We start from the raw sequence: 9,149 nt of genomic DNA, 5'->3' as shown, positions 1-9,149 counted from the left end.
GGATTGAGGATAGGATAGGATAGAGGATAGGATAGGATAGAGGATAGGATATGGGGTTTGGATAGGATAGAGGATTGGATAGGATAGTGGATAGGATAGGATAGAGGATAGGATAGGATAGAGAATAGGATAGGATAGAGGATAGGATAGAATAGAGGATAGGATAGAATAGAGGATAGTATAGGATAGATGATAGGATAGAGGATTGGATAGGATAGAGGATAGGATAGGATAGAGGATAGGATAGGATTGAGGATAGGATAGGATTGAGGATAGTATAGGATAGATGATACGATAGAGGATTGGATAGGATAGATGATATTATGGGTTAGAGGATAGGATAGAATAGAGGACAGCATAAGATAGACGATAGGAATGAGGATTGGATAGGATAGAGATTAGGATAGAGAATACGATAGGATAGAGGATAGGATAGGGGATTGGATAGGATAGAGGATATTATAGGATAGAGGATAGGATAGGATGTAGGATAGGATAGGATAGAGAATAGGATAGGATAGAGGATAGGATAGGAAAGAGGATAGGATAGGATAGAGGATAGGATAGGATAGTGGATAGGATAGGATAGTGGATAGGATATGATAGAGGATAGGATAGGATAGAGGATAGGATAGGATAGAGGATAGGATAGGATAGAGGATAGGATATGATAGAGGATAGGATAGAGGATAGGATAGAGGATAGGATAGGATGGAGGATACGATATTATCGAGGATAGAATAGGATAGCGGGTAGGATAGGGTAGAGTATAGGATAGGATTGAGGATAGGATAGGTGAGAGGATGGGATAGGGTAGAGGATAGGATAGGATAGAGGATAGGATAGAGGATTGGTTAGGATAAAGGATAGGATAGGATAGAGGATAGAATAGGATATGGGATTGGATAGCATACAGGATAGGATATGATAAAGGATAGGATAGGATAGGATAGAGGATAGAATAGGATAGAGTATAGGATAGGATAGAGGATAGGATAGGATAGAGGATAGGATAGGATAGAGGATAGGATAGGATAAAGGATAGGATAGGATAGATGATAGGATAGATGATATGATAGGATAGAGGATAGGATAGGATTGAGGATAGGATAGGGTTGAGGATAGGAGAGGGGATTGGATAGGATAGGGGATTGGATAGAATAGAGGATAGGATGGGATAGAGGATAGGATAGGATAGGATAGAGGATAGGACAGGATAGAGGATAGGATATGATTCAGGATAGGATAGGATTGAGGATAGGGTAGGATAGAGGATAGGATAGGGGATTGTATAGGATAGAGGATAGGATGGGATAGAGGATATTACAGGATAGAGGATAGGATAGGATTGGATAGAGGATACGATAGAGGATAGGATAGGATAGAGGATAGGATAGGATAGATGATAGGATAGGATGGAGGATAGGATAGGATAGAGGATAGGATAGGATAGAGGATAAGATAGGATAGATGATAGGATAGGATGGAGGATAGGATAGGATAGAGGATAGGATAGGATAGAAGATAGGATAGGATAGAGGATAGAACAGGATAGAGGATAGGATATGATTGAGGAGAGGATAGGATTGAGGATAGGATAGGATAGAGGATAGGATAGGGGATTGTATAGGATAGAGGATAGGATGGGATAGAGGATATTACAGGATAGAGGATAGGATAGGATTGAGGATAGGATTGGATAGAGGATAGGATAGATGATATGATAGGATAGAGGATAGGATAGGATTGAGGATAGGATAGGGTATTGGATAGGATAGGGGATTGGATAGAATAGAGGATAGGATAGGATAGTGGATAGGATAGGATAGAGGATATTATAAGATAGAGGATAGGATAGGATAGAGGATACGATATTATAGGCGATACGATAGGATGAGGACAGGGTAGGTTAGTGGATAGGATAGGATGGAGGATTGGATAGGATAGAGAATAGGATAGGATAGAGGATAGGATAGGATAGAGGATACGATAAAATTGACCATAGGATAGGATAGAGGATACGGTAGAGGATTGGATAGGATAGAGGATAGGATAGGATAGACAATAGGATAGGATAGAGGATACGATAGAGGATTGGATAGGATAGAGGATAGGATAGGATAAAGGATAGGATAGGATAGAGGATGGGATAGGATAGAGGATAGGATTTGGGGTTTGGATAGGATAGAGGATAGGATAGGATAGTGGATAGGATAGGATAGAGGATAGGATAGGACAGAGGATAGGATAGGATAGAGGATAGGATAGAGGATAGGATAGAGGATAGGATAGGATGGAGGATACGATATTATAGAGGATAGAATAGGGTAGCGGATAGGATAGGGCAGAGGATAGGATAGGATTGATGATAGGATAGGAAAGATGATGGGATAGGGTAGAGGATAGGATAGGATAGAGGATAGGATAGAGGATTGGTTAGGATAAAGGATAGGATAGGATAGAGGATAGGCTTGTGGATTGGATAGGATAGAGGATAGGATAGGGGATTGGATAGGATAGAGGATAGGATGGGGGATTGGATGGGATAGAGGATAGGATAGGGGATTGGATAGGATAGAGGATAGGATAGGATAGAGGATAGGATAGGATAGAGGATAGGATAGGATAGAGGATAGGATAGGATTGAGGATAGTATTGGGTAGAGGATATGATAACATAGAAGTTAGGATAGGATAGAGGATAGGATAGGATAGAGGATAGGATAGGATAGAGGATAGGATAGGATAGGATAGAGGATAGGAGAGGATAGAGGATAGGATAGGATAGAGGATAGGATAGGATAGAGGATAGGATAAGATAGAGGATAGGATAGGATAGAGGATAGGATAGGATAGGATAGAGGATAGGATAGGATAGAGGAGAGGATAGGATAGAGGATAGGATAAGATAGAGGATAGGATAGGATAAAGGATAGGATAGGATTGAATATAGGATAGGATTGAGGATAGGATAGGATAGAGGATAGGATAGGATAGACGATAGGATAGAGGATTGGATGGGATAGAGATTAGGATAGAGAATAGGATAGGATAGAGGATAGGATAGGGGATTGCATAGGATAGAGGATATTATAGGATAGAGGATAGGATAGGATAGAGGATAGGATAGGACAGAATAGAGGATAGGATAGGATAGAGGATAGGATAGGACAGGATAGAGGATAGGATAGGATAGAGGAGAGGATAGGATACAGGATAGGATAAGATAGAGGATAGGATAGGATAAAGGATAGGATAGGATTGAGGATAGGATAGGATAGAGGATAGGATAGGATAGACGATAGGATAGAGGATTGGATGGGATAGACATTAGGATAGAGAATAGGATAGGATAGAGGATAGGATAGGGGATTGCATATGATAGAGGATATTATAGGATAGATGATAGGATAGGATGGAAGATAGGATAGGATAGAGAATAGGATAGGATAGAGGATAGGATAGGATAGTGGATACGATAAAATTGAGGATAGGATAGGATAGAGGATACGATAGAGGATAGGATAGGATAGAGGATAGGATAGGATAGATGATAGGATAGATGATATGATAGGATAGAGGATAGGATAGGAATGAGGATAGGATAGGGTTGAGGATAGGAGAGGGGATTGGATAGGATAGGGGATTGGATAGAATAGAGGATATAATGGGATAGAGGATAGGATAGGATAGGATAGGGGATAGGATAGGATAGAGGAGAGGATAGGATAGAGGATAGGATAAGATAGAGGATAGGATAGGATAAAGGATAGGATAGGATTGAATATAGGATAGGATTGAGGATAGGATAGGATAGACGATAGGATAGAGGATTGGATGGGATAGAGATTAGGATAGAGAATAGGATAGGATAGAGGATAGGATAGGGGATTGCATAGGATAGAGGATATTATAGGATAGAGGATAGGATAGGATAGAGGATAGGATAGGACAGGATAGAGGATAGGATAGGATAGAGGATAGGATAGGACAGGATAGAGGATAGGATAGGATAGAGGATAGGATAGGACAGGATAGAGGATAGGATAGGATAGAGGAGAGGATAAGATAGAGGATAGGATAAGATAGAGGATAGGATAGGATAAAGGATAGGATAGGATTGAGGATAGGATAGGATAGAGGATAGGATAGGATAGACGATAGGATAGAAGATTGGATGGGATAGACATTAGGATAGAGAATAGGATAGGATAGAGGATAGGATAGGATAGAGGATAGGATAGGATAGGATAGAGGATAGGAGAGGATAGAGGATAGGATAGGATAGAGGATAGGATAGGATAGAGGATAGGATAAGATAGAGGATAGGATAGGATAGAGGATAGGATAGGATAGGATAGAGGATAGGATAGGATAGAGGAGAGGATAGGATAGAGGATAGGATAAGATAGAGGATAGGATAGGATAAAGGATAGGATAGGATTGAATATAGGATAGGATTGAGGATAGGATAGGATAGAGGATAGGATAGGATAGACGATAGGATAGAGGATTGGATGGGATAGAGATTAGGATAGAGAATAGGATAGGATAGAGGATAGGATAGGGGATTGCATAGGATAGAGGATATTATAGGATAGAGGATAGGATAGGATAGAGGATAGGATAGGACAGGATAGAGGATAGGATAGGATAGAGGATAGGATAGGACAGGATAGAGGATAGGATAGGATAGAGGAGAGGATAGGATACAGGATAGGATAGGATAGACGATAGGATAGAGGATTGGATGGGATAGACATTAGGATAGAGAATAGGATAGGATAGAGGATAGGATAGGGGATTGCATATGATAGATTATATTATAGGATAGATGATAGGATAGGATGGAAGATAGGATAGGATAGAGAATAGGATAGGATAGAGGATAGGATAGGATAGTGGATACGATAAAATTGAGGATAGGATAGGATAGAGGATACGATAGAGGATAGGATAGGATAGAGGATAGGATAGGATAGATGATAGGATAGATGATATGATAGGATAGAGGATAGGATAGGAATGAGGATAGGATAGGGTTGAGGATAGGAGAGGGGATTGGATAGGATAGGGGATTGGATAGAATAGAGGATATAATGGGATAGAGGATAGGATATGATAGGATAGAGGATAGGATAGGATAGAGGAGAGGATAGGATAGAGGATAGGATAAGATAGAGGATAGGATAGGATAAAGGATAGGATAGGATTGAATATAGGATAGGATTGAGGATAGCATAGGATAGACGATAGGATAGAGGATTGGATGGGATAGAGATTAGGATAGAGAATAGGATAGGATAGAGGATAGGATAGGGGATTGCATAGGATAGAGGATATTATAGGATAGAGGATAGGATAGGATAGAGCAGAGGATAGGATAGAGGATAGGATAAGATAGAGGATAGGATAGGATAAAGGATAGGATAGGATTGAGGATAGGATAGGATAGAGGATAGGATAGGATAGACGATAGGATAGAGGATTGGATGGGATAGACATTAGGATAGAGAATAGGATAGGATAGAGGATAGGATAGGGGATTGTATAGGATTGAGGATAGGATGGGATAGAGGATATTACAGGATAGAGGATAGGATAGGATTGAGGATAGGATTGGATAGAGGATACGATAGAGGATAGGATAGGATAGATGATAGGATAGGATGGAGGATACGATAGGATAGAGGATAAGATAGGATAGAGGATAAGATAGGATAGATGATAGGATAGGATGGAGGATAGGATAGGATAGAGGATAGGATAAGATAGAGGATAGGATAGGATAGAGGATAGGATAGGATAGGATAGAGGATAGGATAGGATAGAGGAGAGGATAGGATAGAGGATAGGATAAGATAGAGGATAGGATAGGATAAAGGATAGGATAGGATTGAATATAGGATAGGATTGAGGATAGGATAGGATAGAGGATAGGATAGGATAGACGATAGGATAGAGGATTGGATGGGATAGAGATTAGGATAGAGAATAGGATAGGATAGAGGATAGGATAGGGGATTGCATAGGATAGAGGATATTATAGGATAGAGGATAGGATAGGATAGAGGATAGGATAGGACAGGATAGAGGATAGGATAGGATAGAGGATAGGATAGGACAGGATAGAGGATAGGATAGGATAGAGGATAGGATAGGACAGGATAGAGGATAGGATAGGATAGAGGAGAGGATAAGATAGAGGATAGGATAAGATAGAGGATAGGATAGGATAAAGGATAGGATAGGATTGAGGATAGGATAGGATAGAGGATAGGATAGGATAGACGATAGGATAGAAGATTGGATGGGATAGACATTAGGATAGAGAATAGGATAGGATAGAGGATAGGATAGGATAGAGGATAGGATAGGATAGGATAGAGGATAGGAGAGGATAGAGGATAGGATAGGATAGAGGATAGGATAGGATAGAGGATAGGATAAGATAGAGGATAGGATAGGATAGAGGATAGGATAGGATAGGATAGAGGATAGGATAGGATAGAGGAGAGGATAGGATAGAGGATAGGATAAGATAGAGGATAGGATAGGATAAAGGATAGGATAGGATTGAATATAGGATAGGATTGAGGATAGGATAGGATAGAGGATAGGATAGGATAGACGATAGGATAGAGGATTGGATGGGATAGAGATTAGGATAGAGAATAGGATAGGATAGAGGATAGGATAGGGGATTGCATAGGATAGAGGATATTATAGGATAGAGGATAGGATAGGATAGAGGATAGGATAGGACAGGATAGAGGATAGGATAGGATAGAGGATAGGATAGGACAGGATAGAGGATAGGATAGGATAGAGGAGAGGATAGGATACAGGATAGGATAGGATAGACGATAGGATAGAGGATTGGATGGGATAGACATTAGGATAGAGAATAGGATAGGATAGAGGATAGGATAGGGGATTGCATATGATAGATTATATTATAGGATAGATGATAGGATAGGATGGAAGATAGGATAGGATAGAGAATAGGATAGGATAGAGGATAGGATAGGATAGTGGATACGATAAAATTGAGGATAGGATAGGATAGAGGATACGATAGAGGATAGGATAGGATAGAGGATAGGATAGGATAGATGATAGGATAGATGATATGATAGGATAGAGGATAGGATAGGAATGAGGATAGGATAGGGTTGAGGATAGGAGAGGGGATTGGATAGGATAGGGGATTGGATAGAATAGAGGATATAATGGGATAGAGGATAGGATATGATAGGATAGAGGATAGGATAGGATAGAGGAGAGGATAGGATAGAGGATAGGATAAGATAGAGGATAGGATAGGATAAAGGATAGGATAGGATTGAATATAGGATAGGATTGAGGATAGCATAGGATAGACGATAGGATAGAGGATTGGATGGGATAGAGATTAGGATAGAGAATAGGATAGGATAGAGGATAGGATAGGGGATTGCATAGGATAGAGGATATTATAGGATAGAGGATAGGATAGGATAGAGCAGAGGATAGGATAGAGGATAGGATAAGATAGAGGATAGGATAGGATAAAGGATAGGATAGGATTGAGGATAGGATAGGATAGAGGATAGGATAGGATAGACGATAGGATAGAGGATTGGATGGGATAGACATTAGGATAGAGAATAGGATAGGATAGAGGATAGGATAGGGGATTGTATAGGATTGAGGATAGGATGGGATAGAGGATATTACAGGATAGAGGATAGGATAGGATTGAGGATAGGATTGGATAGAGGATACGATAGAGGATAGGATAGGATAGATGATAGGATAGGATGGAGGATACGATAGGATAGAGGATAAGATAGGATAGAGGATAAGATAGGATAGATGATAGGATAGGATGGAGGATAGGATAGGATAGAGGATAGGATAAGATAGAGGATAGGATAGGATAGAGGATAGGATAGGATAGGATAGAGGATAGGATAGGATAGAGGAGAGGATAGGATAGAGGATAGGATAAGATAGAGGATAGGATAGGATAAAGGATAGGATAGGATTGAATATAGGATAGGATTGAGGATAGGATAGGATAGAGGATAGGATAGGATAGACGATAGGATAGAGGATTGGATGGGATAGAGATTAGGATAGAGAATAGGATAGGATAGAGGATAGGATAGGGGATTGCATAGGATAGAGGATATTATAGGATAGAGGATAGGATAGGATAGAGGATAGGATAGGACAGGATAGAGGATAGGATAGGATAGAGGAGAGGATAGGATACAGGATAGGATAGGATAGACGATAGGATAGAGGATTGGATGGGATAGACATTAGGATAGAGAATAGGATAGGATAGAGGATAGGATAGGGGATTGCATATGATAGAGGATATTGTAGGATAGATGATAGGATAGGATGGAAGATAGGATAGGATAGAGAATAGGATAGGATAGAGGATAGGATAGGATAGTGGATACGATAAAATTGAGGATAGGATAGGATAGAGGATACGATAGAGGATAGGATAGGATAGAGGATAGGATAGGATAGATGATAGGATAGATGATATGATAGGATAGAGGATAGGATAGGAATGAGGATAGGATAGGGTTGAGGATAGGAGAGGGGATTGGATAGGATAGGGGATTGGATAGAATAGAGGATAGGATAGGGGATTGCATAGGATAGAGGATATTATAGGATAGAGGATAGGATAGGATAGAGGATAGGATAGGACAGGATAGAGGATAGGATAGGATAGAGGAGAGGATAGGATACAGGATAGGATAGGATAGACGATAGGATAGAGGATTGGATGGGATAGACATTAGGATAGAGAATAGGATAGGATAGAGGATAGGATAGGGGATTGCATATGATAGAGGATATTATAGGATAGATGATAGGATAGGATGGAAGATAGGATAGGATAGAGAATAGGATAGGATAGAGGATAGGATAGGATAGAGGATAGGATAGGATAGAGGATAGGATAGGATAGAGGATAGGATAGGATAGAGGATGGGATAGGATAAAGGATAGGATAGGATAGAGGATAGGATAGGATAGAGGATAGGATAGGATAGATGATAGGATAGGATAGAGGATTGGATAGGATAGAGATTAGGATAGAGAATAGGATAGGATAGAGGATAGGATAGGGGATTGCAT

Source organism: Halictus rubicundus, unplaced genomic scaffold, assembly GCF_050948215.1.
Source record: "Halictus rubicundus isolate RS-2024b unplaced genomic scaffold, iyHalRubi1_principal scaffold0067, whole genome shotgun sequence".
Lineage (NCBI taxonomy): Eukaryota > Metazoa > Arthropoda > Insecta > Hymenoptera > Halictidae > Halictus > Halictus rubicundus.
This window is presented reverse-complemented; position numbering follows the sequence as displayed.